The 26,590-nt window shown below is 41.9% G+C and overlaps 1 protein-coding gene across 2 annotated transcripts in view; it reads left to right on the top strand.

Moving 5' to 3' along the window:
* The window catches only part of AP1S2 (adaptor related protein complex 1 subunit sigma 2), a 154,544-nt gene that overhangs the window by 111,050 nt on the left and 16,904 nt on the right, over window positions 1-26,590 (top strand). The window lies entirely within an intron of this gene.

Below are 26,590 nucleotides of genomic sequence, written 5' to 3'. Positions count from 1 at the left end.
GGAATGGAGCTGATTCAACTGTTATTCCAGCATCTTCCAAGTTGGTCTGTGGTTCCGTTAACCTTTGAAAACAAGGAATTTATAATTGTATATCAGGGGCAAATACAAAGCCAGCACTCAATGGAAAGTACTCAGAGAGTGAAAGTGAATATAGATCCATTAAAGGGACATTAAACACTAAATACACTCTAGATAGAATGATGCCTTCAAAGAAATGATTAGTCCATGACTAGCATGTAGATGTATTTTTTAAAGTTTCATTAGTTGTTTAAAAAGTGACAAAATAAGTGTAAAGTTTTAGTTTCTATAAAACACTGGGAGCTGCCATGTTGTAACTTGTGTTACCTTCTCTGCTGTGGCCAATTAGGGTCAGTTATAAATAGGTCACTAGAGTGTGCAGCCAATGGTTGTGCTGGATTTAACAGTGTTCTGCACTTCCATTTCTAACAGGAACTGAAAAGCTCACAATTTCAGAATGGAATTACAGGCAAAGAGGACAAAATAAATAATGAAAGTATATTGCAGAGTTGTTTTATTATATACAATTTATCATTTTATATTACCATCTCAAAGTGTTTAATGTCCCTTTAATTACAGAGTTGACAGTGGGGCAATCACTGTTTTACATCTCTTTTGAGGACTTCATAAAGACGTTATATCCGCTAAAACACGTTGAGCAGATTTTAAGTTTTAACGTATTGTTGTAGCTGGAAAACGGTTATTGTCCTGCTGTCAACTCTGCAATAAAAGGATCTATATTCACTTTCACTCTGTGAGTACTTTACATTTAGTGCTGCCTTCATGCCTTTTGGCCCTGCTATACAATTGTACATTCTTTGCTTTTGAGGTTAACTGAACCACAGACGATCTTGTAAGATGCTGTTGGAAGATTCTTGAATAACAGAGTTGAATCAGCACCATTCTCTAATAGAGACAGTGCAGCCATTTCTACTCTATTTTGACATAATCACATCCTTAAAGTGAATGTCAAGTTACTAATAGTGCCCCACGGCATTGGATAGACTTTTAAAAATTAACAAGGGTTTAATTCATAAAATCTTTTATATGTATATATTTTGCAGAATTTTTACCTATTTACTGCTGCGACGATAAGCGCAGCTCTTCCGTTCGCCATTTTGTCATTGATTGACAGATGATGATTCGTAAAATAACTTATCCTTGTTTAGCCCCTTTGTGTAAACGTCACAGCCCGGGGGAATCGAGGATTGGTTCTTTTACCAATCCTTGCTTCCCCCGGGCTGTGACGTTTACGCAAAGGGGCTAAACGCCCCCGGGGGAATTGAGGATAAGTTATTTTACAAGTCGTCATCTGTCAATCAATTTGTCAATATGATGGGCAGGAGAACTGGGCTTATCGTCGCAGCGGTAAATAGGTAAACATTCTGCAAAATATATACATATAAAAATTTTTATGAATTAAACCCTTGTTAATTTTTAAAAGTCTATCCAATGCCATGGGGCACTATTAGTAACTTGACATTCACTCTAAGATTTATGTTCATGCCACTAGTGAGACTGAGGTTAGTAATTTGAAGACTGAGAAAATCTGGTATGATACCTATCATCACTGGTACTCCCAGAGCATTTATTTAGATTAATTAAAATGCCATGATACCCAAATGTTGAAACACTTGAAAGTGATGCAGCATAGCTGTAAAAATCTGACTAGAAAATGAGATAACATCTCTATGTAAAAAAGAAAGATATTTTACCTCAAAATGTCCTAAGTATTCACACCCCATTGTAAAGGACTTTAAGCAGCAAATCAGTATGTCTGTCCCTGGATTTGCAAGGCAGCGTGCCTCATGCACACTCATATTATTTCTCTATTCAGTTTAAGGAAGTTTACTATTAAATCTCATGAGATCACAGTAAAACAGTTTATGACCTCAGCACTGCTGATGCTGATTTGGCTGCTGTTCATTTCTTCCTTTTTTTTTTTTTTTTACCTGCAGCTGGACAGCAGCTGAAGTATAATTGTTTACACAGCACTTACTCTGGTGAGCAGAGGAAATTGTGAGGTAAAATATCTTCTTTTTACATAGAGATGTTCAGGTGACATTTTCCTGTCGGCTTTTTTACAGTTATGCTGCATCACTTTCAATTCATTTTATCCCTTTAAGTTTCTTACTATTCACTTTATAAGACAAACTGTAGACCTTATACCAAGTATGATACAATCTGGTCAAATAAGTAGATATACTGTTTTTTTTTGGGGGGGGGTTTACGTTAACAGAGTTAAATACATTTTTGATACTGTAATAATTAAAATGAATATACCGTATCTCACAAAAGTGAGTACACCCCTCACGTTTTTGTAAATATTTTATTATATCTCTTCATGTGACAACACTGAAGAAATTACACTTTTCTACAATGTAAAGTAGTGAGTGTACAGGCTGTATAACAGTGTAAATTTGCCATTAAAGGGACAGTCAACACCAGAATTTTTGTTGTTTAAAAAGATAGATAATCCATTTATTACCCATTCCTCAGTTTTGCATCACCAGCACAGTTCTAAAAATACACGTTTTACCTCTGTAATTACCTTTTATCTAAGCCTCTGCAGACTGCCCCCTTATTTCAGTTCATTTGACAGACTTGCATTTTAGTCAATCAGTGCTCACTCCTCGGTAGATTCACGAGCGTGAGCTCAATGTTATCTATGTGAAACACATGCACTAATGGTGAAAACTGTCAAAATGCTTTCAGATTAGAGGCGGCCTTCAAGGTCTAAGAAATTTAGCATATATACCTAGGTTTAGCTTTAAACTAATAATACAAAGAGAACAAAGCAAAATTGGTGATAAAAGTCAATTGGAAAGTTGTTTTAAACTAAATTACATGCCCTATTTGAATCATGAAATTTTTGTTTGGGCTTGACTGTCCCTTTAATGTCTAAACCGTTGGCAACAAAAGTGAGTACATCCCTAAGTGGAAATGTCCTAATTGGGCCCAATTAGCCATTTTCCCTCCCCGGTGTCATGTGACTCGTTAGTGTTACAAGGTCTCAGGTGTGAATGGGGAGCAGGTGTGTTAAATTTTGGTGTTATCGCTCTCACACTCCCTCATACTGGTCACTGGAAGTTCAACATGGCACCTCATGGCAAAGAACTCTGTGAATCTAAAAGAAAGAATTGTTGCTCTACATAAAGATCGCCTAGGCTATAAGAAAATTGCCAAGACCCTGAAACTGATCTGCAGCACGGTGGACAAGACCATACAGCGGTTTCACAGGACAGGTTCCACTCAGAACAGGCCTCACCATGGTCGACCAAAGAAGTTGAATGCATGTTCTCAGCATTATATCCAGAGGTTGTCTTTGGGAAATATACGTATGAGTGCTGCCAGCATTGCTACAGAGGTTGAAGGGGTGGGGCGTCAGCCTGTCGGTGCTCAGACCATATGCCGCACACTGCATCAAATTGGTCTGCATGGCTGTCGTCCCAGAAGGAAGCCTCTTCTAAAGATGATGCACAAGAAAACCTGCAAACAGTTTGCTGAAGACAAGCAGACTAAGGACATGGATTACTGGAACCATGTCCTGTAGTCCGATGAGACCAAGATAAACTTATTTAGTTCAGATGGTGTCAAGTGTGTGTGACGGCAACCAGGTGAGGAGTAAAAAGACGTGTGTCTTGCCTACAGTCAAGCATGGTGGTGGGAGTGTCATGGTCTGGGCATGCATGAGTGCTTCTGGCACTGTGGAGCTACAGTTCATTGAGGGAACCATGAATGCCAACATGTGCTGTGACAGACTGAAGCAGAGCATGATCCCTTTCATTCGGAGACTGGGCCACAGGGCAGTATTCCAACATAACGACCCCAAACACACCTCCAAGACGACCACTGCCTTGCTAAAGAAGCTGAGGGTACAGATGATGGATTGGCCAAGCATGTCTCCAGACATAAACCTTATTGAGCATCTGTGGGGCATCCTCAAACGGAAGGTGGGGGAGCGCAAGATCTCTAACATCCACCAGCTCCGTGATTTTGTTGTGGAAGAAGACTCCAATGGCAACCTATGAAGCTCTGGTGAACTCCATACCCAAGTGGGTTAAGGCAGTTCTGGAAAATAATGCTGGCAACACAAAATATTAACACTTTGTTCCCAATTTGGACATTTCCACTTAGGGGTGTACTCACTTTTGTTGCCAACGGTTTAGAAATTTATGGCTGTGTGTTGAGTTATTTTGAAGGGACAGTAAATTTACACTGTTATACAGGCTGTACACTCACTACTTTACATTGTAGCAAAGTGTAATTTCTTCAGTGTTGTCACATGAAAAGATATAATAAAATATTTACAAAAATGTGAGGGGTGTACTCACTTTTGTAAGATACTGTATGTCAGAAACACATAGGCCCCTATGTATTGTTAAATGGACGGTTAAGGTTCTGCCTGCATTTATCATTGCACACGTACATTCTTGTGCAACTCCACCTCCTGCTCTTGCATGACAAGTTTCACAAGAGCAGGGCCAACTTTATTTGCGCAACTAACAAGTTAAGAGGTGATTTAACTCCACCACCTCTGAGGCTTTAAAGGAGCCATGGCTGCTAAATAAACAGAGCCCATAAAGTGTCTTCACAAGGAATATATGTATATGTGCACAGAGGAGTACTCTGGATTTTGCACAACCGGAGAAGTTAAATTGTGGCTCTGAAGAAAACAAAAAAAGACAGATGCGCTACATGGCCCAATATTGTTCGGAAAATGAGAACAAATATTATATGTGTCAGATACACTCACATGTGATAAAGCACCTAAAATAGTGCTAAAGGAGCAGTCTGGGGTCCATAACAGTCACCCAGAAGACCGGCCTCTCAAGGATGTGGGATATCTGTAAATAGTAGCAGAAAACCTAGTACTGTTTGGCTCTTGTGAGAGAAAGTAGAATGTTTATAATACACTCACATTTGTTGAAGCATCCGCTATGATGCTATGGAAGCAGGCTGGGATCATTTTAGTCACCCAACAGACTTAACCAATGGCGGTCAGGAAACTCCAAAAGTCCAGCAATGAAAATAAATATTTCCAATGTGATTTAAAAAATGGTAAAAACAAGCAACGCGTTTCTCAGCCACATATGCCTCATGAAACAGCCTTATGTGGCTGAGAAACGCGTTGCTTGTTTTTAGCATTTTTTAAATAAAGTAAGTTTATTACTTTTACCACTTGCTGCAATCACATTGGAAATATTTATTTTCATCGCTGGAGTTTTGGAGTTTTTACCTCATATGATTAAGGTTGGTAGATGTAAGTAGATAGTTTACCCATTTGGGGATATCGTATTCTATTTTTTACTTTATTACAAACAATTCTACAACATCTAGAGTTTGTTTCTATAACCGTTACTACAACTATTTGAAATTTTTAAATTAACACTGTATTTTATGTATTTTATATAGTTCAAATTGACACTTTATTTATCTTTGAGCCCTTATAACTTTTTAATGCATTTTTTATTAGACAGTGTTAATATGAGTGTAGCTGTACTTTTAAATGTATTTTTGATGTGTTTTTGACACTTTTTATTCAAGCAAAACAGTTAGGAGCCAGCCCTTTTTCTTCTTAAACGGGAAGAGTCCACAGCTGCATTCATTACTTTTGGGAATACAGAACCTGGCCATCAGGAGGAGGCAAAGACACCCCAGCCAAAGGCTTAAATACCTCCCCACTTCCCTCATCCCCTAGTCCATTATTTGCCTTTCGTCACAGGAGGTTGCAAGAGAAGTGTCAGAAGTTCAAGAGAGTCTCTTATGGAGGGTAGTACTCTTCGTTATGGGACTGGAGTTTTAAGTAATCCTGCCAGCCTCTCAGTGAGAGCATGGATGAAAGTTAGAGTCCGGAGATACAGGGAGAGTTTTCCTGCGAAACCATCCCGACTCATATTAAAGGGACTGTTAGGCGTTGTTTTCAGGAGGGGGGTGTCAGTTCAGAACTGGGCATCAGGCACACCGTACCAACTGGAAATTAATACATTATTTGTTCAGGATATCCACGAGAATAGATTTCAGACCACGCAGCTATGATTCCAAAAGCTATTCTGTTTATTGCAAGTTGAAAGGCACTTCTTATAGCCAAGAGTTCCAACATATAGGGTTAACAAGTGACGTATTCATAATTACATCATCTTACATAGTATTTCTGCAAGAACAAAGAAACTCATTTAAAATATAATTGGAAGAAAAGAAGTGTTAGGGAGTCATTTCTACAGAAATACCTAACTTCAGATAACAGTAAATTTGAGCCTCATAGCCCAGCACAAATCAAGGCCCTTTGACATCTTGTAGAGATAACAATGCATCCAAGCACATCGTCAGGGTCATTCTCAGGGCTGTTCTAGCTATGCAAGAGTCCCTAACATCAGCATATTTCTCACTACATAATAAACCACTATAATAAAAGGTTATTGAGACAAGATGGATGCCAAAGACAAAATGGCAGCCAAGAACAAGATGGCGCTAGTCATGCTAACAATAATTCCTAACATACCACCCTTTTATTCTAACAGAATAACATAAAAATAGACAGGCCCAGAAAATTAGTAAAGCCTTTAACAACAGTATAAGCTTAATACTACGGTAACAGGACTCTATGTGAGAATACTATAGAGCAAAATATTCACATGTTGTGGTATAATTTTATAGGCTAATAGGGCACAATTTGTCAGTGCACATAGGTGCGGCCTCTCCAATACTCTCCATCTACTTTCCAGCATCCCCAAAACTACCGGTCTATTTGCACAAAGACCCAACCAGCCCCCCATCTACCCCCAAACAATGCTGCATCTTTTAATTCTCCACCTGCATTGCTAGCACCCCCCAATATGTCCAACAGTTCTTTCTCCACAGTGAAGCATGACATGGGAACAGCACAAATGTCTCTAGGTGGCCTCTGATCACTTTAAGAACAGTCTTTGTTCTCTTAGAGCGCTCCACCTTCCTCAGACACTTTGCTTTAATACAGTTAATTTGCAGTAGGGGTACTTATCCAGTGTTCTTCCGCAGGGAGATGCTGAAAATCTGATGGTGTCAGGGTGCCAGGAATCAGATTGAGACGAGAAGTGCAAAAATAATCACACCTTTATTAATAGCAAAAAATTATAAAATGTCCACAAGTCAGGAGTCAAAACCAGAGCTGGTAGTCAGACGAGCCGAGTCAGGAGCCAAAGCGAATAGTCAGATGAGCTGGAATCAGGAACAAGGAGAACAGCAGAGTCAGGAACAAGCCAGGGATCAGGAACCAGGAAGGACATCAGGCAGCCAGGTAATACACAGGAACTCTCACAAACAGGTCTCAGACAAAGCATACTGAACAGAGGGCCTTTAAATAATAAATGATGACATCACAATTCTGAGACTGCATCCTGTCTCACATGGATGATGCACAACAGTCTGGCCATAAAAGGAAGTGCAGGAAGTGAGCAGCATTCCCCACAATGCACCAAGTCAGGAAGAGAGGTGAGTAAAATGGCTACCAGCAGCACATGGCAAACACAACAGGGAAAAACCCTGACAGTACCCTCCCCTCAACGACCCCTTCCCCACGGGAGGAAAAAAGGCTTATTGGGGAAACGGGCATGGAAGGCACGGAGGAGGGCGGTAGCATGAACATCAGAGGAGGGAACCCAAGAACACTCCTCCGGATCGTAGCCCCTCCAGTGAACCAAATACTGTACACGGACCCTGGACATACGAGAGTCAATAATGCTGCTGACCTCATACTCCTCATGGTTGTCAACAAAGATAGGACGGGTATGAGGCAACACAGTGGTAAACCGATTACAAACCAATGGTTTCAAGAGGGAGACATGAAAAACATTGGAGATGCGCATAGCAGGAGGAAGGTCAAGAGCGTAGGCCACAGGATTAACCCGTCAGAGTATTCGAAAAGGACCAACATAACGGGGAGCCAATTTATTGGAAGGCACACAAAGGTTCAAGTTGCGGGAGGACAGCCAAACTCTCACCAACCTGGTAGGAAGGTGCGGGCAGACGCTTACGATCAGCCTGGAACTTTTGGCGCTGCATAGAACGATGAAGGCAATCCTGAATTTGCACCCACGTGGAATGGAGTTGCTGGAGATTCTCCTCCAAAGCCGGAATACCCTGAGACATGAATGAATCGGGCAACAAGGATGGTTGAAACCCATAATTCGCCATGAACGGGGATAACTTGGAGGAAGCATTAATAGCACTATTACGAGCAAACTCTGCCCAAGGTAACAGTTCAGACCAATTATTGTGGTGATCTGAGACATAGCAACGGAGGAACTGTTCCAGAGCTTGATTAGACCGTTCCGCAGCCCCATTAGATTGAGGGTTATATGCTGAGGAGAAGGAAAGCTGGATCCCCATTTGAGCACAAAAGGAACGCCAAAATCTGGAGACAAACTGGCTACCCCGGTCTGACACTATCTCTTTGGGTAACCCATGTAAACGGAAGACCTCCCGGGCAAAAATTGAAGCAAGCTCCTGAGCGGTAGGCAGCTTCATCAAGGGAATGCAATGTGACATTTTAGAAAAACGGTCAACCACCATAAGGATAACAGTATTGCCATTGGAAACAGGGAGCTCGACAATGAAGTCCATGGAAAGATGTGTCCAAGGACGCTCACCATTAGCAATAGGTTGAAGAAGACCCACAGGAAGATGTTGAGGAGTCTTATTCTGTGCACAAACTGAGCAGGAGGCAACATACGCAGCAACATCAGAACGAAGACCTGGCCACCAGAATTGTCGAGTGACAGACCAAATCATTTGGTTCTTGCCTGGGTGACCTGCGGCTTTAGGATAGTGGTAAGTGTGCAAAAGTTTAGTTTGAAGATTCTCAGGAACAAAACACTTACCACTAGGTTTCTCAGGCAGTGCATTAGTTTGTGCAGCCAGGATCTCCTCCCCCAAGGGAGAAGTCAAATTAGTACGTATGGTAGCCAAAATATGGTCAGGAGGTATAACAGGATTAGGTACAGACTCCTCCTTGGACAGAGGCGAAAATTGTCGAGAGATGGCATCAGCCCTAACATTCTTACTACCAGGCAGGTAGGAGACCACATAATTAAATCGAGACAAAAGTAGCGCCCATCTGGCCTGTCGGGGCGACAAACGTTTTGCTTCAGATACATAAGTTAAATTCTTGTGGTCAGTAAGAATGAGCACTGGCACGCTAGTACCCTCGAGAAGATGCCTCCATTCCTTGAGTGCCAAAATTATGGCCAGTAATTCCCTGTCGCCAATTTCATAATTGCACTCCGCTGGAGACAATTTCTTAGAGAAGAAACCACACGGATGCAAGGAACCGTCAGGCGTAGGACGTTGAGACAAGAGGGCACCTACTCCAGTCTCAGACGCATCTACCTCAAGAACAAAAGGCAGGACAGGGTTAGGATGAGCCAGAACTGGAGCGGCAGCAAAGGCAGTCTTAAGACTATCAAAGGCCTCAATGGCAGTAGGTGACCAATGGAGTGGATCATTCTCTTTACGGGTCATATCTGTGATAGGTTTGACCAAGGAAGAAAAGTTTTTAATAAACTTTCTATAGTAATTGGCGAACCCCAAAAAACGTTGAATAGACCGAAGACTAACTGGGCGAGGCCACTGCAGAACTGCAGATAACTAGTCAGGATCCATGGAGAACCCTGCAACAGAGATAACATAACCTAGGAAGGTTACTTGAGTCTGATGGAACTCACATTTCTTAAGTTTACAAAACAGGCCGTTCTCACGTAGTCTCTGAAGAACCCGTGTAACATCACAACGATGAGCCTCAAGTGTGGGTGAGTGTATGAGGATGTCGTCTAAGTACACCACAACACACTGTTGCAACATATCTCATAGGACATCATTAATAAATTCCTGAAAAACAGCAGGAGCATTACATAGGCCAAATGGCATTACAAGATACTCATAATGCCCGCTGCTGGTGTTAAATGCTGTTTTCCATTCGTGACTCTCCTTAATCCTAACGAGATTGTACGCTCCTCTCAAATCAAGTTTAGTAAAGACCGTAGCTCCCTTGAGGCGGTCAAAGAGTTCCATAATGAGCGGAATAGGGGAAGCATTCTTAATGGTAAGACAATTAAGACCCCTATAATCGATACATGGTCTTAACTCGCCACCCTTTTTCTTCACAAAGAAGAAGCCAGCCCCTGCAGGAGAGCAGGATTTGCGGATGATCCCCCGCGACAGAGCATCAGCAACATACTCCTCCATAGCACAATTCTCTGCAACAGACAGAGGGTACACCCGGCCCAGAGGAGGAATGGCTCCGGGTTGCAGGTCTATGGCACAATCGTAAGACCGGTGAGGAGGCAACGTACTGGCACACACCTGGTCAAACACGTCTCGGAACTCTCGGTACTCTGGCAATTGAGATACAGAAGAAGTGCACAAGACTTTAACTGGTTTCTGAAGACAAGTGGAAATACATTGCAGGGACCACAACAAAATTTCGGACCTGCGCCAGTCGAGAGGGATTGTGCTTTTGGAGCCAGGGATAACCCAGAACAACTGGAAAATGTGGAGAGTTTATAACCTGGAACTGGAGGATTTCAAAATGGAGAGCCCCAAAAGCCATGGACGACGGAGCAGTTTCGTGAGTAACGAGTGCGGGCTGAAGGGGCCTGCCATCAATGGCCTCTATAGCAAGCGGAATGGACCGAGGCAAAACATGAATGGAGTGCTTTGATACAAAAGCACTGTCAATGAAATAGCCAGCAGCACCGGAGTCAACAAGAGCCTGAGTGACTATGGAGGAGTCCACCCAGGAAAGGACAACCGTAACCAAAAGTTTCTCCTTAAGGGGTTCCGGGGACAAGGATAAACCACCCAAGGTCTGCCCCCGACAGGACCTTAGGTGTGAGCGTTTCCCGGCCGTGTAGGACAAGACTTCAAAAGGTGGCCCTGTAACCCACAATAGAGGCAGAGCCCCTCCCTCCTCCTAAAGGCCCTCTCCGCCACGGAGAGACGCGTGAATCCCAACTGCATCGGCTCAGCAGTACCTGGTGACTCGGGACCAGGAGGCATGGGAGGAGAGGGAGGCATGGGTGGGAACGAACACGTAGGAGACAACGGAACAGGAGGCTTCCGCAAGCGCTCCTTGAAAGAGGGCCCCTCTCTGAGTCTAATGTCAATTAGGATCAAAAAAGACACCAATGCCTCGTGATCGTCTGGTAAATCTCTAGCAGCAACTTCATCTTTAATCGCATCAGAGAGCCCATGAAAGAATGCGGCAACAAGGGCTTCATTGTTCCAACCTACCTGCGACAAGCGTACGGAACTCAATAGCATACTGAGCAACAGATCTTGTACCTTGCTGAATGGACATGAGTCGTTTAGCAGCAGAGGAGGAGCGAGCCGGAACATCAAATACCCTTCGAAAGGAGGCCACAAATTCAGGGTAATTTGAAATCACAGGTTTATTAGTCTCCCACAATGGATTAGCCCAGGCAAGAGTTGTGTCAGAGAGTAACGAGATGAGAAATCCCACCTTAGCTCTGTCAGAGGGAAACACCTGAGGTAACATCTCAAAGTAAATGCCCACCTGGTTCACCCTCTGAACTGAATAGGTTCGCCTCCATATCGCTGAGGTAGAGGTGCAGAACCGGACATGCTCCTGGTAGGCAAAGGTGCAGCAGCGGAAACAGGAGCAGCCATAACATGCGGGACACTTTGGACCAAATGTGCAGTGCGAGTCAGCAGGGTTTGCAGGGCTAGTGCAAATTGATCCAAGCGGTGATCCTGTACATCCATCCTGGAAATGATGGCAGGTAAAGGTGGATAATTAGCAGCATCAGGATTCATGGCCTTTGCGTAATGTCAGGGTGCCAGGAATCAGACTGAGACGAGAAGTGCAAAAATAATCACACCTTTATTAATAGCAAAAAATTATAAAATGTCCACAAGTCAAATAACAAGCCAGGAGTCAAAACCAGAGCTGGTAGTCAGACGAGCCGAGTCAGGAGCCAAAGCGAATAGTCAGACGAGCCGGAATACGGAACAAGGAGAACAGCAGAGTCAGGAACAAACCAGGGATCAGGAACCAGGAAGGACGTCAGGCAGCCAGGTAATACACAGGAACTCTCACAAACAGGTCTCAGACAAGGCAAAGCATACTGAACAGAGGGCCTTTAAATAATAAATGATGACATCACAATTCTGAGACTGCATCCTGTCTCACATGGATGATGCACAACAGTCTGACCATAAAAGGAAGTGAGCAGCATCCCCCACAATGCACCAAGTCAGGAAGAGAGGTAAGTAAAATGGCTGCCAGCAGCACATGGCAAACATAACAGGGCAAAACCCTGACAGATGGTTTGTTCATGGGGTAGACAAGGTAGCCAAATGGATCCCCCATAGCAAGCAGACACTCGAGTCAGAAGGAGTCTGAGAAGGAAACAGAAACAGCACAAGATGAGTACACACCCCAATACAATCACAATTCTGTCCAAATAAAACTTCTTTCATCTTTTTTTTAATCCTCACAATTCCTTTAGCTTAACTCATCCTATGTCATTTAAAACCAAGAAAAAACATTGTTGATATATAATACAAACTAAATACTTTTATACTTTACAGAGAATAATTCACAGCTTCTTTATACAATTTAAATGATACTTCATGAATACTAAGCAAGTGAAAACTGCTAGACTTCATCAAGAGGCTGAATGGCTATGCTAAAACGTATGGTAAGGCCTGCCCTGTAGCAAAAAATGAAAAAATAAAACAGTCAATAAAAATATTTTCTTAAAAAAAAATGAATCCCTTTACACGGTTACTTGGAACTACTAAGAATAAAAGAACCTAGTGTTGCTTTATTCTGCACAGCTACTATCTATAATGTTTATAATTCTCCAACTATGATCCTAATAGTCAACAATCTCATCTGATATAAACACTACTAGTTTACTAATTATTTTATGCAACCTAAATTCTCTCACACTCCTGTATGAGGAAAGAATACAATCATAACATTATTTAAAACTACAAAATCTCTTAAAGGTAAACACATCTTTATGGTAAGATAAATCCTTTCTTTGACAAACATCTGGAATTACCAAATTCAAATTGCAGATACCATACCAATTAATAAAAGGGAAACATACATTTGCTTTCATAAACTATAATTATGCTGCTCCCTAAATAAATATTTCTTTGTATGATTAATATAAACTTCTAGCTGAGACATGTCCTCATTATGTTCCATAGGGTGAAGGGTCTAAAATATTCTGTGATATTGCAGCATTTTCTTTAAACTATAAAGGTGCAAACATATATTTTATACTCAGTTGGCCATTCAATAGGTTACAATACTGCAAGGTTTAGAGTGACACTTATCTAAAGGGTTACTTTGTTTAAGTACATAAACTACAATGTGCACTAATACCAATAAGGCATGCTTTTCTGTAGACAACACTATATGACTTCTTATAACTAATATGATCAACAGAAAATAACACCAATACAAGAGCATACGAAACAAGAAATATAAGTAAACAAGTTAAAACAATACTCCCCTAATTTAATTGGTTGACCCTGTAACAGCATAACAGGTCCTCAATATCAACCAAGAAAGGCACAGTCCAGAGAAAGATAGTCTTTATGTTCGGACGACACACATCAGAGGAAACAGTCATGGATTACACAGAGTTTAGTTCTGGGGCTGGTACCAGCATGCAAAGCAAAGAATGGATACAAAGAAAGTTGAGCACCTTTTACTGCAGTATGGTGGTTAAAACAAGCTTGACAAAATGTCTTTTATCTTCATTTTTTTCTCTTTAAAAGGTTTACTTGCATTCAATCTTCAATCTTTTGAAGAGTGCACTTATGGAATTGTATCTGTACAGATTTTACCTAAATATGGAAAACTCAAAAATAATTCAGTTAGTGTCTTTAATCTCTGGATACAGCTGCATGAGCTCAGCCTGCAAATACAAATATTGTGTTAAGAACAAAATAGAAAAATAAAAACATTTTAGGTTCACTTTCTTACTTAAAATAATAATCAACCAAATCCCATAAAGATACTCATCAATACTGATCAATATTTCCCCCTTGTTTGCGTGAAACATCCCATGTGGCACGCAAACACAATATAACAATAAACTAAAAGACAAATCATGCACTCCACTCATGCATGCAGAATACTATTCTCAATAGCAAGCAAAATCAAATACACCTTACTACTCAATATGCCATTCATACAGCACGCTTCCCCACGCAGTCACAAAAGAGAAAAACATAACAATCTCTTAGAAAACCGTTAAAACCACTTGTCCATTCCACAAAACATTAACAGCCGAAACAAACTTTAAACAACCACAATTAACCTGAAATTCAACACATATACTGACATTCACTGAAACACAGCACTCGCGAAACACTACAAATAATTAAAATCTTAAAAGAACCATCTATACCCTGGTTTGCAAATTCTACTATGCACAATACTATAAGATCATACTAATGATGCAATCACTGCAGATGCTCAATAAACTCCAGTTGCATATTTACAAAAAAAAATCCCTAACCATAAATTTACAAAGGAACACACAAACACCTAAGTATCCTATTTTGGGAAAGATCAGATAACCATGGTACAGCCACTGTTCTATATAACTCCTGCTCACATGCACCATGCAAATCTACTGTTAAATAAATCAGGTGTGGCACAAATAATTTGTGAAAAGCTCTAGAATCCAGTCTATACTTTTACATAACCAAAATTTTAATAACAACACAATTATTTGATTTAACTTTGTTTGTAATTTGATATTCACCATTCTGCAGCTCTCTAGCCAAATGTAACAAATGTATATAACAAAAAAAGAAGCTTTCTACTAAAGAATAATAATAAAATTTCCCCTTTAAATTGTTCCCAATGATCCATTGGCCTTACTAATAATAAAAAATGTATACTGACATTCATTAAATAGCCCAAGCACACACAGCCAGCACAAAAACACACACAGTAGGATGCAGGCCAGTTAAAGGGACATTTTACCCAAATTAAAAAATTATCTTTAATTGAAACTGCTGACACAGTTAAATATACTAGTGTTAGACTTACAGTAAACCTCATTGTCTTCTCTGTAAATATTTCCTTAAAATCCCAGATTTTATATCCGTTTGCCTGTATCCCTTTAAATATTTTCTCTCCTTTTTTTTTTTCTCCGCTAGTCTCACAGATCGCAACACCAAGATTGTAGACAACTTATTAGTTCAGCTTGCATTACAGAGAGAATTAAATTACACTGCGTAAATATCTAAACGGCAGATTTAAAAAGAATCATACAAGGAACGGTCTCAAAAAAATATATTTTGCAAACTGCTAATACAGTGCTATTGCTGCTCATGAACTACTTTCACATGAGTGAACTGGTCCTTTAAATAATAAAATGACAATTTTCCATTGCTCTGTCTAAGCCCTAAGCTTCGGGCTTTACAGACAAATATAACCCAATAAAATATACTTATTACCTGAATTTCAACCCATTGCAATAACTGTGTCTTGAAAGCACAAAACTAGCTACTTAATCTACACAAACAAACTCATAAATACTATTCAGCTTGTATAACAAACCATTGACAATACCTTAATATCAAAACTATATTACAGTGTATTGTCCCTTTAAGGACTAACCATTTATCACGTAAGACCCATGTATAATAAAACTTCTACTGAATTAATTTACTTGCAACAGAAACGGACCCAAATACTTTTAGATAAATTTAATGATATACAGCCTATAACCATATTTTATCTTTTCCACTAACACCGTGCACAGATCTTGCAAATAGAATGTTAATCTTTTTCATTTACCCGAACATGACCAAAGGTCACTCAATCATCCGCACATTCACAGTTTTTTATGATCCCCCTCCCTTTTTCGAGTGGATGTCTCTCTGCTTGAAATATTTCTGTCTTTAACAGAAACTGTTAACCCTTGTGTAGACATTAAATATGTAATCTTCTCTGTGCATTATTATCTATAAGCAGACCCCATTTCCACAACACAATAATAGCAGAAATGATAAAATGCATAGCCACTTAATATTTTCTAAGCACAGCACAGCACAATTTTATAGCAATAAAAGCAAGCAAGCAAACAAATAGTATTTTTATTTCCAGTGATAGGTAACAAAAAGTCTACTATAGGAATGGATATGGACAACTTCAACACAAGTGGAACTCAAACCCACTTATCACAATCTTGCGCGCTTACCAGACAGGGCTACAATACCTGTCATAAATTAGCACAGGACTATTAACCTGTCTAGAGGGATTTATCACAAGTGCCGACAGGACTCAAACCTTCGCACAAACCCTGCTTCTTTCTTTACTGCAGGAATCCCTTTTAACCCTATATCATATATTACCAACACCTATTACAAAAAATAAAACCAACTAAATTCAGGTTCAGATTCACAGAGGGAAAGTAGAGTAAAAAAACACTCATCTACTCACCAACTGCGAATCCCACAAGCTGACACCAAAAACTATTAGGCGTTGTTTTCAGGAGGGGGGTGTCAGTTCAGAACTGGGCATCGGGCACACCGTACCAACTGGAAATGAATACATTATTTGCTCAGGATATCCACGAGAATAGATTTCAGACCACGCAGCTATGATTCCAAAAGCTGTTCTGTTTATTGCAAGTTGAAAGGCACTTCTTATAGCCAAGAGTTCCAGCATATAGGGTTAACAAGTGACGTATTCATAATTACATCATCTTACATAGTATTTCTGCAAGAACAAAAAAAACTCATTTAAAATATAATTGGAAGAAAAGGAGTGTTAGGGAGTCATTTCTACAGAAATACCTAACTTCAGATAACAGTAAATCTGGGCCTCATAGCCCAGCACAAATCAAGACCATTTGACATCTTGTAGAGATAACAATGCATCCAAGCACATCGTCAGGGTCATACTCAGGGCTATTTTAGCTATGCAAGTCTCCCTAACATCAGCATATTTCTCACTACATAATAAACCACTATAATAAAAGGTTATTGAGACAAGATGGATGCCAAAGACAAAATTGCAGCCAAGAACAAGATGGCGCTAGTCATGCTAACAATAATTCCTAACAGGACACTGAACCCAATTTTTTTTCTTTTGTGATTTAGATAGAGCATGCGATTTTAACCAACTTTCTAATTTACTTCTATTATCAAGTTTTCTTCGTTCTCTTGCTATCTTTATTTGAAAAAAAAGGCATCTAAGCTTTTTTTTTGTTCAGAACTCTGGACATCACTTTTTTATTGGTGGTTGAATTTATCCACCAATCAGCAAGGACAACCCAGGTTGTTCACCAAAAATAGGCCGACATCTAAACTTCCATTCTTGCATTTCAAATAAAGATACCAAGAGAATGAAGAAATTTTGATAATAGCAGTAAATTAGAAAGTTGCTTAAAATTTCATGCTCCATCTGAATCACAAAAGAAAGAAATTGGGTTCAGTGTCCCTTTAACAGCTCCTTGGTAATCAGCGTTGACGAGTTTCGCTGCCTACCTTTATTTACTCAAGTCTATGTCAGAAGCGAGGCTATCTGTCACACTTGAAGGGCCGTGTTCCTGTTCCACGGCGTAGATTCCGGTAAGATCGTTTAATTTTACTTCAATATGTGAATGTAATGTTAACGTAATAAGGTAGGGTCCCAGTGGAACTCCTTTTATCTTAATAAGGAATCATGGTTTAGTATCTCCTGAGGGGGGTTATTGAACAGGGGAGACTTTAATCATGTTTGTTATATGGTTCTATCTGCTAATGTGTAGCAATACATATGTTCTGTGAAGTCGAGAGCCTAACGCCCTTATCTTATTGACGCAATCTCTCGAGATTGCGTACCCTTTTTGTGACTGGCACAGTGCACCTCGTGACGGGTGCGGTTACGTTTGTTTCTCACTTCTGTATGTTGACTGTGTGCGACAGAGATAGTTTAGCTTGTGGGTGTCTGGTTCACAGGAGGTGGTGAGTGCCCCAGCCATTGGGGGTGTAAACAGGGTGCCAGTTGTTTTTTGTCATTTTTGGGATATTTTAGACATGGATGTCTCCGATACGGAGAATGCGTCTTGTGATGAATATGAAATGGCCCTGGTAATCAATGCCCATCAGTTATATTCCAATTGCCGTTCTAGAGTACTCTTTTCCCAAATCGGAGAGCTTAGAGTGCATTGAGCCATCCGCGTCTGAGGTTTCCATGTCCCGTGAGGTGCGTGCCCCGGTCCTAGTGGGCCGAGGGATCCGAGGCCTTAGATGCTAGATGACAAATTGGATGCAACGTTTGGGGATGAAGCCAATATCTTTACCGTCTCCGTTTTATTTTTTCTTTATGTTTCGGTTCCAGTTCTGAGCTTGGGTGAATGAGTTCTCTGATCGGCTGGTCCCGTTGACGTTCTCATTCACCTTGGGCGTTTTCTAGTTCATTTATCGATCCTTTGGGTCAAATTTTCATGGACCTTGGACAGTTCTGGAGGGTCCTTATACCAGGCAGGTACTGGTTGAACACTTTTCTGCTTTTACCTGGGTTCATGTCACCCTTGTGGTGCTGATTTAATCCTGTCGGATTCTGAACGTCACTTGGCCTATAAGATATGGACTCCGGGCTTGGATCCTAATTCGAAGAGGCCTAGTGTCTACATACAATGCCTCTGAATGGAGGGTTGTGTGTGCCAATCTAAGGTTGTTTTTTTTTCTGGCTACTCGCCTGGGATACGGATCTGTCTTTCAGACGTTGTCATGGTTCTTTCAGGTCCCTGGGGAACCATGGTTTTCATTCCTTTGGAGTTGGGCGATGTGAGTGAACTATGTAGCCAGAGTGGTGAACGATTTGCGTCTTCCTTCCCGCCTTGGGTGGGTCATCTGGTCTAGAAGCGCAGGCATGTCCTTCTTCCTTTGCTCTGAGTTGCGTTACTCTAAGAGGTGGAGTTCAGGGGTATTCCTGCCTTCTGTGAGGAGCTGCGAGGCTTCCAGCTTTTACCCTGTCAAAGGGGTTTTTGGAAGGTCGATCCTGCGAGATCTCTGGCTGTTGTCTATTCCATATAATACCCTTGGTCTGACCATGGTCTTCGACGTTCGGGGGTTATTTGCGTTCTCGTTGCTAAGCTAGCCTTGGGGCTTAATATTGAAAAGCCGAGGTCGGTTTCTGACGGTCGCCCTTCTGGGGTCAGGTAGTTGACCATTTATCTTCGAAGCTCTGTTAGGGACTTCATGGAAGGTGCTTATGTCTATCTCTCTGAGATGGCAAGCAAGGTCCGGGGTTCACCTTCGGGTGTTGATTGTTACCTTGCCAGCGTGTGTAACACGTGGTTGAGATTTTTCCTTGCGATCCAGGAGCACTGGGTGCCGAATTCTTAAACTGTTTTGGAGTTTGTTTTTCTGACACTTGGGTTGGAGGCTGTTGCTAGATCGCAAGTCTACGGACATTAGATGGTGCGCTCCTAATCATAGGAGGCAGCTTAGGGTTCCTCAGGAAGTTAGATATTTAGATCGATACCGTTTTTCAAGGACTCTGGCCTAGGACCATGCCTCTCCCTGTATTGGGTGTGGATGGTTCGGTCTCATCTTAGGTGTTTGTAGTCCCGCTTGCTTCTCTGTGGGGTGCAGGGAACTGTTTCTCATGGGAGATGTCTATCTGCCTGTGGCTTAGGTTCTAGGTCTCTCTGACAGGTCCCTACTGGTCTTCTGGCGCATTTGATGTTCCTTGTAGACTCCAGGTATCTTTCAAATGGGTTGGCGATATGGCCGAGGAATTTAACCTCTATGGTAGGGTGGTTTCCATTGCTTTAGTCCTTTCTCTCCTAGAGTGGGGGATGGTTTCTCCTGGTTAGGAGTTGCCTTTGTATCTGTGCCATGTGGCGACCTGTGGGTCCTTGTTTTTCTTGCCTTGTAAAGGTTTTCAGAATCCTGGAAAGGGAGATGTGGAGTAGTAACTGGTTCCACCGTTCCTGCAGCAGGAGGCTGGGGGTTGAACCCTTATGGGCTCCTGTTATGTTGGATTCGGATATTTAGATGCTGGGGGTCTGAGAACCCTTTTTACCTTGAGAAGCATTCCTCTTTAAGGAATTCAGCAGTGTAGGGGGTCTCGTATGGTAGGGGGTCCCGAGCACGGTAGCATGCTGTTTTGTAGTGGTGGTCAGAGTTCTACTTGGGGGCTTTGGCTCCTCGTAGATCCATCCTTTTCTTCCAGAGGTCTGGGACTATGTCTTTGACTAGCCTTTGGGCTGGGACCATTACCCTGGAGGGAAGGTCAGGGATCGGTTAATCTATGCAGTGTTGACCATTTTCTTCTGGAGTCTGTCCTCCCCTTCAGTGGGAGGACTTTTGCTGTCCTCTTTTCTACTGGCATCTGGTGCTGGGAGGGGACGCTCCTTGGAGCCCGGTATTCAGAGGGCTGTTTTTGGAAGGTTTGCAGTTTGAAACCAGCTACAGCTATTTACACCTTGAGTGTGTGCTAGCAGGCTTTAAAACGGGATTTCACAATGGCGGAGTCAGCTTCCTACCTGGAAGCTGGTCACAGAGTTCCTGTTCAGACGGTTGGTGCTCTCTGGAGAGCTCTTTGCTAACTGCTGGGATAGTTATCCTATTTTCTGCTGTCTATGCTTGCCTAGCCTGCAGATTTCAATCTGATACGAGGCAACAGGGAACTTGTGTGTTTTCTGGAGTACCTTATAGTATGGTACTGTGTCAGGGATATGAGGTTGTCCCTCGAGTCCTCTTGGGACGTGTTTCCCTGAGTATAGTTTGTTGAGCCGTATGGAATGATCCTTTGGATTTCTTCTGGGAATCTGTTCTCCCTTTTTGGGGGCAGGTTTGCGGTCCTTGTCTTTCGGCCGGGTACTCTTCATGGGAGTCAAAAGCTGCGGAGCTGACTCCTCGGAGGCTATTTGTGCTCGACGGACTCTGGGACTGAGTGGTCTCTAGTTCGGCTTTGCTGGTGGTGTAACTAATGTTCAGTTACCCGTGTCTTTTATATTTTTATAGGGTGTCGGGTAATTTCAGGCTGTGGTGCCTTTCGAAGGGGCCGCCTTTTTGTACCAACCCGTTGTTTGCATTCAGTGTCCTCTAGCTTGGGTATTGTTTTCCCAAAAGTAATGAATGCAGCTGTGGACTCTTCCCGTTTAAGAAGAAAAGTGTTTTGTCTATAAGGCGGCAGTAAATACATTTTTGTTCTTCTGGCACCTTTTTTCACACTGATATTTCTTCTACTGTTCCTTGTTCCCTTGGCAGAATGAGTGGGGGATGAGGGAAGTGGGGGAGGTATTTAAGCCTTTGGCTGGGGTGTCTTTGCCTCCTCCTGGTGGACAGGTCCTGTATTCCCAAAAGTAATGCATGTAGCTGTGGACTCTTCCCATCAGAAGAAAAGAAAATTATCAGGTAAGCATAATTTGTTTTTTGGTTCAGCACCTGGGTTGCACTTGCTGATTGATGGCTAAAACTACCAATTAGCAAGCAGGATACTGAACCAAAAATGGGCCGGATCATAAACTTACATTCCTGCTTTTCCAAATAAAGATACCAAGAGAACAAAGAACATTTGATAATAGGAGTAAATTAGAAAGTTGCTTAAAATTGCATGTTCTATCTGAATCATGAAAGAAAAAAAATTGCAATATCCCGACGTGTGTTAAATTAAAATGATCTCAAGTGATTGCATTTACTTTTAACGTGCAATAGATGCTCTACTTCCGATGCTCTCAGACAGCTGTGATCAACCCGATATCGCTTGCACACAACTGTTAGCGCCCCACTTGTAATCTGCCCCTTAAAGTGTTCAATTTTATTAGCATAGCTGTACATTTTACCATATTTAACCCCTTAATGACCACAGCACTTTTTCATTTTCTGTCCATTTGGGACCAAGGCTATTTTTACATTTTTGCGGTGTTTGTGTTTAGCTGAAATTTTCCTCTTACTCATTTACTGTACCCACTCATATTATATACCGTTTCTCTCTCCATTAAATGGACTTTCTAAAGATACCATTATTTTCATCATATCTTATAATTTACTATAAAAATATAAAATATGAGGAAAAAATGGAACAAAACACACTTTTTCTAACTTTGACCTACAACCACCAAAAAAAAACCATGCTAAATAGTTTATAAATTTTGTCCTGATTTTAGAAATACCCAATGTTTACATGTTCTTTGCTTTTTTTTGCAAGTTATAGGGCCATAAATACAAGTAGCACTTTACTATTTCCAAACCACTTTTCTCTTGTTAAGTGTATCCAGTCCACGGATCATCCATTACTTGTGGGATATTCTCCTTCCCAACAGGAATTTGCAAGAGGATCACCCACAGCAGAGCTGCTATATAGCTCCTCCCCTCACTGCCATATCCAGTCATTCTCTTGCAACTCTCAACAAAGATGGACGTAGTAAGAGGAGAGTGGTGTATTATAGTTAGTTTTTTAACTTCAATCAAAGGTTTGTTATTTTTAAATGGTAGCGGAGTGTACTGTTTCATCTCAGGCAGCATTAGAAGAAGAATCTGCCTGTGATTTCTATGATCTTAGCAGAAGTAACTAAGATCCACTGCCGTTCTCACATATTCTGAGGAGTGAGGAATGGCGTGCAGGTTTTCCTGCAATAAGGTATGTGCAGTTAATATATTTCTAGGGATGGAATTTGCTAGAAAAATGCTGCTGATACCGGATTAATGTAAGTTAAGCCTTAAATGCAGTGATAGCGACTGGTATCAGGCTTAGTAACAGAGATACATACTCTTATAAAAGTGTAATATAAAACGTTTGCTGGCATGTTAATCATTTTTATATATGTTTGGTGACAAAACTTATTGGGGCCTAGTTTTTTTCCACATGGCTGGCTTGATTTTTGCCTAGAAACAGTTTCCTGAAGCTTTCCACTGTTGCAATATGAGTGGGAAGGGCCTATTTTAGTGCTTTTCTGTGCAGCTAAAAATACTGACAGAGACATTCAGCTTCCCTCTGCATGATACAGGACATCTCTGAAGGGCTCAAAACGCTTCAAAGTCGTGTTTGAGGAGGGTAACAATCACAGTAGACTGTAGCAGTTGTTGTGACTGTGTTTAAAAAACGTTTTTGTCATTTATTATTCTGTTTTTGTTATTAAGGGGTTAATCATCCATTTGCAAGTGGGTGCAATGCTCTGCTGACTTGTTACATACACTGTAAAAATTTTGTTAGTGTAACTGCCTTTTTTCACTGTTGTTTAAAATTTTGTCAAAATTTGTTTCTCTTAAAGGCACAGTAACGTTTTTTATATTGCTTGTTAACTTGCTTTAAAGTGTTTTCCAAGCTTGCTAGTCTGTACGAACATGTCTGAAACAGAGGATACTTGTTCATTATGTTTAAAAGCCATGGTGGAGCCCCATAGGAGAATGTGTACTAAATGTATTGATTTCACCTTAAACAGTAAAGATCAGTCTTTATCTAAAAAAGAATTGTCACCAGAGGTGTCTGTCGAGGGGGAAGTTATGCCGACTAACTATCCCCACATGTCGGACCCTTCACCTCCCGCTCAAGGGACAAATGCTAATATGGCGCCAAGTACATCAGGGACGCCCATAGCGATTACTTTGCAGGACATGGCTGCAATCATGAATAATACCCTGTCAGAGGTATTATTCAGATTGCCTGAATTGAGAGGCAAGTGTGATAGCTCTGGGGTTAGACGAGATACAGAGCGCGTAGATGCTGTAAGAGCCATGTCTGATACTGCGTCACAATATGCAGAACCTGAGGACGGAGAGCTTCAGTCTGTGGGTGACGTCTCTGAATCGGGGAGACCTGATTCAGAGATTTCTAATTTTAAATTTAAGCTTGAGAACCTCCGTGTATTGCTTGGGGAGGTATTAGCTGCTCTGAATGACTGTGACACAATTGCAGTGCCAGAGAAATTGTGTAGGCTGGATAAATACTATGCAGTGCCGGTGAGTACTGATGTTTTTCCAATACCTAAAAGGCTTACAGAAATTATTAGTTAGGAGTGGGATAGGCCCGGTGTGCCCTTTTCCCCACCTCCTATATTTAGAAAAATGTTTCCAATAGATGCCACTACACAGGACTTATGGCAGACTGTCCCTAAGGTGGAGGGAGCCGTTTCTATTTTAGCAAAGCATACCACTATCCCGGTTGAGGACAGTTGTGCTTTTTCAGATCCAATGGATAAAAAATTAGAGGGTTACCTTAAGAAAATGTTTATTCAACAAGGTTTTATTTTACAGCCCCTTGCATGCATTGCGCCTGTCACTGCTGCGGCGGCATTCTGGTTTGAGGCCCTGGAAGAGGCCATCCATACAGCTCCATTGACTGAAATTGTTGACAAGCTTAGAACTCTTAAGCTAGCTAACTCATTTGTTTCTGATGCCATTGTTCATTTGACTAAACTAACGGCTAAGAATTCCGGATTCGCCATCCAGGCGCGTAGGGCGCTATGGCTCAAATCCTGGTCAGCTGATGTGACTTCAAAGTCTAAATTACTCAACATTCCTTTCAAGGGGCAGACTTTATTCGAGCCTGGTTTGAAAGAAATTATTGCTGACATTACTGGAGGTAAGGGTCATACCCTTCCTCAGGACAGGGCCAAATCAAAGGCCAAACATTCTAATTTTCGTGCCTTTCGAAATTTCAAGGCAGGTGCAGCATCAACTTCCTCTGCTTGAAAACAAGAGGGAACTTTTGCTCAATCCAAGCAGGCCTGGAAACCTAACCAGTCCTGGAACAAGGGCAAGCAGACCAGAAAGCCTGCTGCTGCCTCTAAGACAGCATGAAGGAGCGGCCCCCTATCCGACAACGGATCTAGTAGGGGGCAGACTCTCTCTCTTCGCCCAGGCGTGGGCAAGAGATGTTCAGGATCCCTGGGCGTTGGAGATCATATCTCAGGGATATCTTCTGGACTTCAAAGCTTCTCCTCCACAAGGGAGATTTCACCTTTCAAGATTATCTGCAAACCAGATAAAGGAAGAGGCATTCCTAAGCTGCGTAAAAGATCTCCTTGTAATGGGAGTGATCCATCCAGTTCCGCGGACGGAACAAGGACAGGGGTTTTATTCAAATCTGTTTGTGGTTCCCCAAAAAAGAGGGAACCTTCAGACCAATTTTGGATTTAAAGATCCTAAACAAATTCCTCAGAGTTCCGTCATTCAAGATGGAAACTATTCAAACCATTTTACCCATGATCCAAGAGGGTCAGTACATGACCACAGTGGACTTAAAGGATGCCTACCTTCAAATTCCGATTCACAAGAATCATCATCAGTTCCTGAGGTTTGCCTTTCTAGACAGGCATTACCAATGTGTAGCTCTTCCATTCGGGTTGGCTACAGCCCCAATAATTTTTACAAAGGTTCTGGGCTCACTTCTGGCGGTCCTAAGACCTCGAGGCATAGCGGTGGCTCCTTACGTGGACGATATCCTGATACAGGCGTCAAGCTTTCAAATTGCCAAATCTCATACAGAGATAGTTCTGGCATTCCTGAGGTCGCATGGGTGGAAAGTGAATGAAGAAAAGAGTTCTCTATCTCCTCTCACAAGGTTTTCCTTCCTAGGGACTCTAATAGATTCTGTAGAAATGAAAATTTACCTGACGGAGTCCAGGTTATCAAAACTTCTAAATGCTTGCCGTGTTCTTCACTCCATTCCGCTGTGGCTCAGTCCATGGAAGTAATCGGCTTAATGGTAGCGGCGATGAACATAGTGCCATTCGCGCGCCTGCATCTCAGACCGCTGCAATTATGCATGCTCAGTCAGTGGAATGGGGATTACACAGATTTGTCCCCTCTACTAAATCTGGATCAGGAAACCAGAGATTCTCTTCTCTGGTGGTTATCTCGGGCCCATCTGTCCAAGGGTATGACCTTTCGCAGACCAGATTGGACAATTGTAACAACAGATGCCAGCCTTCTAGGTTGGGGTGCAGTCTGGAACTCCCTGAAGGCTCAGGGTTCATGGACTCAGGAGGAGACACTCCTCCCAATAAATATTCTGGAGTTAAGAGCAATATTCAGTGCTCTTCTGGCTTGGCCTCAGCTAGCAACACTGAGGTTCATCAGATTTCAGTCGGACAACATCACGACTGTGGCTTACATCAACCATCAAGGGGGAACCAGGAGTTCCCTAGCGATGTCAGAAGTCTCCAAGATAATTCGCTGGGCAGAGACTCACTCTTGCCACCTGTCAGCGATCCATATCCCAGGTGTAGAGAACTGGGAGGCGGATTTTCTAAGTCATCAGACTTTTCATCCGGGGGAATGGGAACTCCATCCGGAGGTGTTTGCTCAATTGGTTCTCCGTTGGGGCAAACCAGAATTGGATCTCATGGCGTCTCGCCAGAACGCCAAGCTTCCTTGTTACGGATCCAGGTCCAGGGACCCAGAAGCAGCACTGATAGATGCTCTAGCAGCGCCTTGGTTCTTCAACCTGGCTTATGTGTTTCCACCGTTTCCTCTGCTCCCTCTTCTGATTGCCAAAATCAAACAGGAAAGAGCATCGGTGATATTGATAGCGCCTGCGTGGCTACGCAGGACCTGGTATGCAGACCTAGTGGACATGTCATCCTTTCCACCATGG

This window comes from Bombina bombina, chromosome 3, assembly GCF_027579735.1.
Source record: "Bombina bombina isolate aBomBom1 chromosome 3, aBomBom1.pri, whole genome shotgun sequence".
NCBI classification, from domain to species: domain Eukaryota; kingdom Metazoa; phylum Chordata; class Amphibia; order Anura; family Bombinatoridae; genus Bombina; species Bombina bombina.
This window is presented reverse-complemented; position numbering and strand designations above follow the sequence as displayed.